Consider the following 7,988-nt stretch of genomic DNA (forward strand, 5'->3'; position numbering starts at 1 on the left):
GTGAGATAGCCATGGCGTCCTGATGGACCCTCCCTACTACTTCGTTCAGTTTGCTCCCACCCTACACAATTGTATCATGGTGATGGGCAGCAACTGGCGCCAGGATAAAGACGCGCGTGACGTCATTAGAGCAATGGCGTCCGTTTGTTTACGTCTCGAGTATCAGTAGTAGCCACGAGTGAGATTAGCTGTGGAACGGCTCCCAGCTATTCTCAGCCCTTACACACCGAAGCGTTAACTCTGTTAGGGGTGGAGATAGCTATGTGGCACGACCAGACATGCGTGTCCCCTGTTGTATTACGATGTCTTAAAGGGAAACCTTTGAGATACTCGCTCCAGAAGTTAGAATTCTGTGATAACCTGTGGTTAAATTCTCTGGGAATATCTTAGTAGTCTTATACCCAAGGAAGCTACCAAACAGGAACCTTCCATCAGGACGCCATGGCTATCTCACCCAAAAATAGATTTTTCGCTTCGCTCAAAATCCGTTTTAATTACCATATTCTGCAATTGTGAAATAAAATTTCTATTTTATTACTTGTGCGTCTCAATCCGCTCCTACTTATACTATGAAATACATGACTGTCATAGTTTTATTATCCCCTTCCTCTTATATACGATGAAGATTAATAAGGATTCAATCCTTATTATATACTCACCTCTGCAATGTAATATTCCTACCCGAATACTTACTTACATCATGCCTTCAAGACCAGACGATTCTCTCTCTTCACATACAGTGCCTAACCACCACTTGTCTGCTTTTGAGAATGTTCCTATATGAATACCAACCATTCAGTCTTGTCTCCGAGTTCTTCATGTTCTCCCAGCAAGGTGGGTAGCCCTTCGATGACCACTTTGATCTTCAGCATGGTCCGTTGGGACTTCACAGCCAGGGGGGCAGGAAGTTTTCTTCCCTACGGTTCCTCTATTGAGATTACTATGCTAACCTGTTCAAAGCCCTCGGCACTTACACTACAAGGGGGAAATCTACCACGATACATTGATTCTCTGGTATTCTTCCATCAGGACGCCATGGCTTAAGCCCAAAAAACGGATTTTGAGCGAAGCGAAAAATCTATTTTTGGGTGAGATAGCCATGGTGTCCTGATGGACCCTCCCTGCTACTTCGTCCAGTTTTTTTCAGGTCCCACCCTATCCTGCTGTATCATGGTAATCGGCAAGCAACTGGCTTCAGGATGAGGACGGACGTGATGTCATTTAGCAATGGCGCCCGTTCGTTTACGTCTCGAGTACCAAAAGTAGCCACGGACGAGATTAGCTGTGGAACGGCTCCCCAGCTATTCTCCGCCCCTATACATCGAAGTGTTAACTCTATATGGGGTGCAGATAGCTATGTGGCGCGTTAATACATGCGTCCCCTGTTGATATACGATGTCTTAAAGGGAAACCTTTAGGATACTCGCTCCAGAAGTTAGAATTCTGTGATAACCTGTGGTTAAATTCTCTGGGAATATCTAGTAGTTATATACCCAAGGAAGCTACCAAAAAGGAACCTTCCATCAGGACGCCATGGCTATCTCACCCAAAAATAGATTTTTCGCTTCGCTCAAAATCCGCTTTTTGGGCTCAAGCCATGGCGTCCTGATGGAAGGTTCCTTGGGTATATTAACTACAAGGATATTCCCAGAGAATTAAACCACAGGTTATTACAGAATTCTTACTTCTGGTGCGAGTATCCTAAAGGTTTCCCTTTAAGACATCGTATATCAACAGGGGACGCATGTATTAACACGCCGCATAGCTATCTGCACCCTATGTAGAGTTAACACTTCGATATGGAAAGGTGGAGAATAACTGGGGAGCCGTTCCACAGTTACACTCGTCCGTGGCTACTTTTGGTACTCGAAACGTAAACAAACGGGCGCCTTTGTTAAATGACGTCACGTCCGTCCTCATCCTTCTTCTTGTAGCTACCTTGCAAAGACGGATTTTCCCCTCATGCATTTTTTATCGGCTTGCATCTTCGTTATGTCGCTACCTTCGGCCTCGCCTTCTTCTGGAAAGTTGAGTACCAGGTCCCAGTATTGTTTAAATAAGCTCTGCCCGTAAAGTAATTTTTACTTTTCGTAATATTTCGTGTTTTGTGGCGGAGCTGTGCTGCTACCGGACACGCCATTTTATGGCGTCGCTGTTCTCTTGCATGCCTTATTTAGCTAGTCAGAACAGCTTATTCCGGCCTCCTAACTAATCGATATTGTTAGTTATTTAGTCTTCATAGCTAGGAACTTCATATCTCGTGTTTTAACGCTCTATTATTCGGTCATCGCCTGACCCCATACTAGATTGCTAGCTTAGCCCCTAGGCCAGATTGCCTAGCACCAGTGTTCATGCATGATATATTCCAGTGGCCCTAAGTTAAGTTATGAAGATAGTGGCATTATTTATCATACTGTTTATTGTGATGCAAGTGTTTTTCGCCTTCAGGGACCATATAGGGGACCGGTTTGATTGCGTACCTTTCTAACCTAACCTAAATGTAGGAACCCCTATATGCTCCCTCCATCCCCTGCCTACGGGCATTCCCTCTGTGTGGCCATGCTCCCCCTTCTACATAGGGGAATCATGTCCATAATCAGAGTAATTATCGCTTCTCGGTCTACCCTAAGGGAATGATCCCCCCTTAGGGTCGCATCCGAGAAAGAGGAACGGCCCTGTCCTTCCTCAGTTGCTTATGGTTAGGTTACTTACCCTTCCAGGCAACTTGCGATGTGTCTTTCAGCCTACCTAGCCTAGGATTTAACACTCCTTGTCTAGGTTAGGCCCTCGGGGGGGCTAGTTCTGTACTACTATAGTTTGAGACGGTACTCCTGCACCGTTCTCATTCTGGTTACCTACCCTAGGCTAGGGAGCGTCCTCCCTTTCCTTGGTGGTCGTTATTGTACAGAGCCTCCCCTATGGAAGACCCCTCTTCTTCTCCCTCCCCATCTATCCCTTGGTGTAGGCTAGCCTATACATAGGTTAGCCTATACATATCCGTCCCCAGTCCTACAACTCCTCCTTAGGGTGGAGTGATAGGGCCATCTTGATCTCCTGTTGAGCATGCCGCTCTGGTACATATACTCTTCATAGCGTCCTATGGGGTTAGCCACTGGCTACGTCTTGTCCAACAGGGGTTCCCCCCTCTTGAGTGTGCCCTAACCCTCCCTTGGGTTACCCTGGCACCCGGCCGACTGCCGGCCCCCTGCCATTGGATGATAGGCCCTTCTCCTATCATGGGCACACTCCCTCAGGTGGGATGCCAGAGGGGTATGCGATCTTACCCCTCCAATCCCTCCTTATCTGTCTCTCTATCTATCCTGGTGCCGGTCCCTTGCCGCCTCTACTGCTGGCGATACCGCCCTCCCTTTGGTGACACACTCATAAGATACCCTCCCTCCCCTAAGTCGCCAGCCTTCCGTGTGCCGGAGGGCTGCCGCCTTCCATCGGCATACAGCCGATGGCCCACCCCTCTATTACCTAGTTTCGGTTGTCCGGCCTTCGGGCCGGCCTCCGGCATGCCGGCATGGATTACCGGCGGTCTGGGTATCCTAGCATATTCCATCTCACCTTATGAACTGATCACCAAGCCGTCAGCCTTCGGCTGCCGGAGCCGCCGCCGGGAGTCGGTATTATGCCTAGATCCTTCATGTGTCTGCCTTAATGCCTTACACCCTGCTGGAGCGGCCTCCGGTGAATCGCCGGTCTACCGGCGCCCTCCGGAAGCACCAAGGGACTCGCACCCCTTCTACTATCTGTGGACTACATGCCGACAACCCTACACTGCAGCCAGATGGCTTAGCCACTCCGATAGATAGGTATTGTCTTACCATTCTACTAGTGGCTGTGCTGTCTTCTTGCATATCAAATTTCCAGCATACTCTGTGTGTCTTAGCACGGTTGGTTACCGGAACCTGAATCTATACGGGGTCTCCTACTACCCCTTTAACCCTAGGGCCTGAGTGGTCTCAGTCCCTGATACACCCCACAGACAATCTCAGCTAGAACTTGGCTTCTACCCACCACGGGGATCCGTGAGGATTTCCGCTTTGTGTCCCTCGGTCACAAATGAGATTGCCTATTGATAAGGTTAAGGTAACCAACTGGGTGGGATCCACAAGTATGTGTCTATCTACTTCCCTTTCCCGCTCCTCTCTTCAACATTATAATTTTCATGAATTATTTAATGTTAAGTAAAAGTTTAATTACTTAAGAAATTTGACTTTAGAGTAATGTAAGTCATTCTTATGCCTTCCATATACTCATGATCTCTTTCTTTTACAGGAGGAGTACGTGAAGTGTGACCACAACTTCTGTGGAGTGAAGCGCCCGGACTTCTACGGGCACAAGGCGTGTCGGACCCACGCCCCCTGCGCCGCCAAGAAAGGCGACCTGAAATATTGGGACTCGCAGCACTGTTCAGTCTGCAAGAGTCTTCTGGTTGAAGCGTTCAATGATCCTCCTCCAGCGGAGGTAAGGGACAACACTCGAGAGAAGCTACGCAAGTGGGTGCGTGGCTTCCAGAAGAACGCCACCGGACCGTATCTCGCTACCGAAGATTTGAGGGCCTTGCTATTCCCAAAGGCATCAAAAGACTCAGTGGTCCCTAGTGATCAGATTCCCACCGTCCAGATAGTGGTGGAACCTGATGTGGTCATGGCCCAGTCCATGCACGAGTGCCGTTTAGATTCCGACAACGTGGAACGTATGTCGGAAGTGTCGGAGAATACGGAGAGAAACCTCATGGGCGAGGAGCTCGACTATGAGGAAGATCAGGTGGAATACCCTGATTCGGAGCATGAGGTCGCTCCCGCTTCTACCCCTGCACCAACTCCTACACCGACTGAGGAATCACTTCCTTCTACATCCGCTAACCCGGACCCCATCCCATCTAGCACTCAAGAGATCTTCAAGATGCTTGAAGCTCTCATGGATAAGAAACTTCGTGAGACTCATGAGTTTTTCAAGTCTAACATCGGAAGTTCTAAGCAACCGAAAAAGATTTTGGTTAAGGACCTCCCTGCCTGCTCGGATACTAACCCATGGAGGTATGCCGAGCACATGCCGATCACCACAGGCAAGATCTTCATCAGTGAGAAGGTCGGCTCGATCGTGTTGGAAGAAGTGGAGTTCTTCCCGAACTTTGAGGCTTACCCGGACTGTTATGTCCGACTCAGGTCCGAACCCGCCTCTAAAGAAGAGACCGAACCGAAGGAGGTTATAGTGTTCGATCTCTCGAAGGCCCAGGCTATGTTAGCCAACGCGGTGAAAAGTAGGGGATTCACCAATTCAAAAATGCCGGCGCTTAGCAAGAAGCACCCGACCTTCGTCGCACCAGATAATGCGACCTTCCCCTTTCTTGAAAAGGCCTTCACTGCGGTACATAAAGCAGTGGAAGAAGGGAAACCTTGCCCTGTACTGGAGGAGTGCAGGCCCTTCTCCCTGACCACTCCCCCTGATGATAGGCACTGGAAAGACGTCCAGTCAACCTTCAGAGTGGGAAAGTTAGAGCCTGACGTTGCTGGTCGTCAGTTTAACGAGAACCTCCCAAAACTCAACGATCACCTCCTTCGTAGGGAACATGATACGAAGGAAAGGCTTGCCGCATCTATGTCCCTCCAGGTACAGCTCGAAGTCATGGCCGGTGACACTAGGGTCCCTGACTTCTACATGGTCCTTGCCAAAACACATCTGGCAACGGTCGTGAAGGATCTGTACAGCTTCACTAAGGCTCGTAGAGCCTGTCGTGAAATCGTGTTCGCAAGTGCTACAGTGAGACACGAAACCCGGAGGCTGATTTCCTCCAACATCTGGGGTAAACACCTCTTTCCCTCCTCCCTAGTGAAAGAGATCACCGACAAGGCCGCCACGGAGAACAGGAACCTTCTCCATAAATGGGGCATGTCGAAGAAAAGGAAATCCTCTTAGGACGACGGCCCTCAACCTAAGAGGAAACCCACAAAGCCAAAACCCCAGCAACGTCAACAGAGACGGCAGTTTCCGGGATCCGCTACTCCCCAAGTGGCTGCTCAGCCACAACAGACCTTTCAGCTGGTCACCCAACCGGTCCTGTCACAGTCACCGGTCTTCACCCCTGCATTTGAGCAGCAATCCACTACCTTTCGTCCCAGAGGTAGGCGCTCAGGCAGAGGCTCCGGCAGAGATTCTTCTCGCCGTCCCTCCAGAGGCAGAGGAGGAAGGGGAGCTAGCGGCCGAGGTAGCAAACCCTCGGGAAGCCAGAAGCAATGAAGTGCTTCCGGTGGGAGGAAGACTCCGCCAATTCCAGGATCGTTGGACCTTCGATCCCTGGGCACACAGCATCGTCAAGAAGGGACTAGGCTGGAGCTGGACTCAACCACCCCCAACCTTCCAGCAATTCTTCCAACAGTCAACCCCCCTCCTGAAAGAATATGTCCTAGAACTCTTGAACAAGAAGGTGATAAGGAGGGTAAAGTCAACCAGGTTCCAAGGGAGACTATTTTGCGTCCCCAAGAAGGACTCCGACAAACTCAGAGTCATTCTAGACTTATCCCCCCTTAACAAGTTCATAGCGAACAACAAGTTCAAGATGCTGACTCTTCAACAAATCCGGACCCTTCTGCCTCAAGGGTCCTACACGGTCTCGATAGACCTGGCGGATGTCTACTGGCACGTTCCGATGAACCATCACGCTTCCTCCTACCTAGGATTTCGACTCCAAAGGAAAAGCTACGCTTTCAGGGTCATGCCCTTCGGGCTCAACGTGGCCCCACGGATCATCACTAAGCTGGCAGACGCCATCGTTCAACAGCTCCGCCTCCGCGGCGTCCAGGTGATGGCCTACCTAGACGACTGGCTGGTCTGGGCGACATCGCCCGAAGATTGTGTACGATCCTGCAACAAAGTCACCCAGTTCCTAGAACACCTGGGGTTCAAGATAAACACCAAGAAATCTCGCCTCTCTCCAGCTCAGAAGTTCCAATGGTTGGGAATCCATTGGGATCTTCAGTCATACTGCCTTTCCATCCCGCAGAAGAAAAGGAAGGAAATAGCAGGGTCTGTCAGAAGACTTCTAAAATCCAAAAGGATCTCAAGACGACAGCAGGAACAAGTTCTAGGCTCTATACAGTTCGCCTCAGTGACAAACCCAGTGCTCCGTGCACAGCTAAAGGATGCCGCAGGAGTCTGGAGACGTTCTGCATCCATCGCTCGAAGAGATCTCAAGAGACGGCTCCCAAACAGACTTCGGTTACTCTTAAAGCCGTGGTCGGAAGCAAAGGCCCTGAAAAGGTCAATCCCTCTTCAACACCCACCTCCATCACTCAACATCCACACGGACGCTTCGCTGGAGGGTTGGGGAGGTCACTCCCACCAACAACAGGCTCAAGGGGCATGGTCTCCCCTATTCAAGACGTTTCACATCAACATCTTGGAGGCCATGGCGGTCCTTCTCACTCTGAAGAAACTCTCTCCGCCTCCCTCGATCCACATTCGTCTGACTCTGGACAACTCGGTGGTAGTCAGATGTCTCAATCGTCAGGGCTCGAGATCTCCCCAGATAAACCAGGTGCTTCTCCCAATCTTCCGACTGGCAGAAAAGAAGAAATGGCACCTGTCTGCAGTTCACCTACAAGGATTCCGCAACGTGATGGCGGACGCTCTATCTCGGACAAGCTCGATAGAGTCGGAATGGTCTCTAGACGCAAGATCGTTCTCCTTCATCTCTCGCCAAGTCTCGGAACTTCAGATTGATCTCTTCGCAACGAGCGACAACAATCAACTTCCTCGTTATGTGGCCCCGTACGAGGACCCCAAGGCAGAAGCAGTGGATGCCATGTCACTGGATTGGAACAGATGGTCCAGGATCTACCTGTTCCCTCCCACCAACCTTCTGCTGAAAGTCCTCTCCAAACTGAGAACCTTCAAAGGGACAGCGGCCCTAGTGGCTCCCAAGTGGCCCCGGAGCAATTGGTACCCCCTGGTCCTGGAGGTGCAGCACAAGCTGATCC

This window comes from Palaemon carinicauda, chromosome 11, assembly GCF_036898095.1.
Source record: "Palaemon carinicauda isolate YSFRI2023 chromosome 11, ASM3689809v2, whole genome shotgun sequence".
In the NCBI taxonomy this organism is placed as follows: Eukaryota; Metazoa; Arthropoda; class Malacostraca; order Decapoda; family Palaemonidae; genus Palaemon; species Palaemon carinicauda.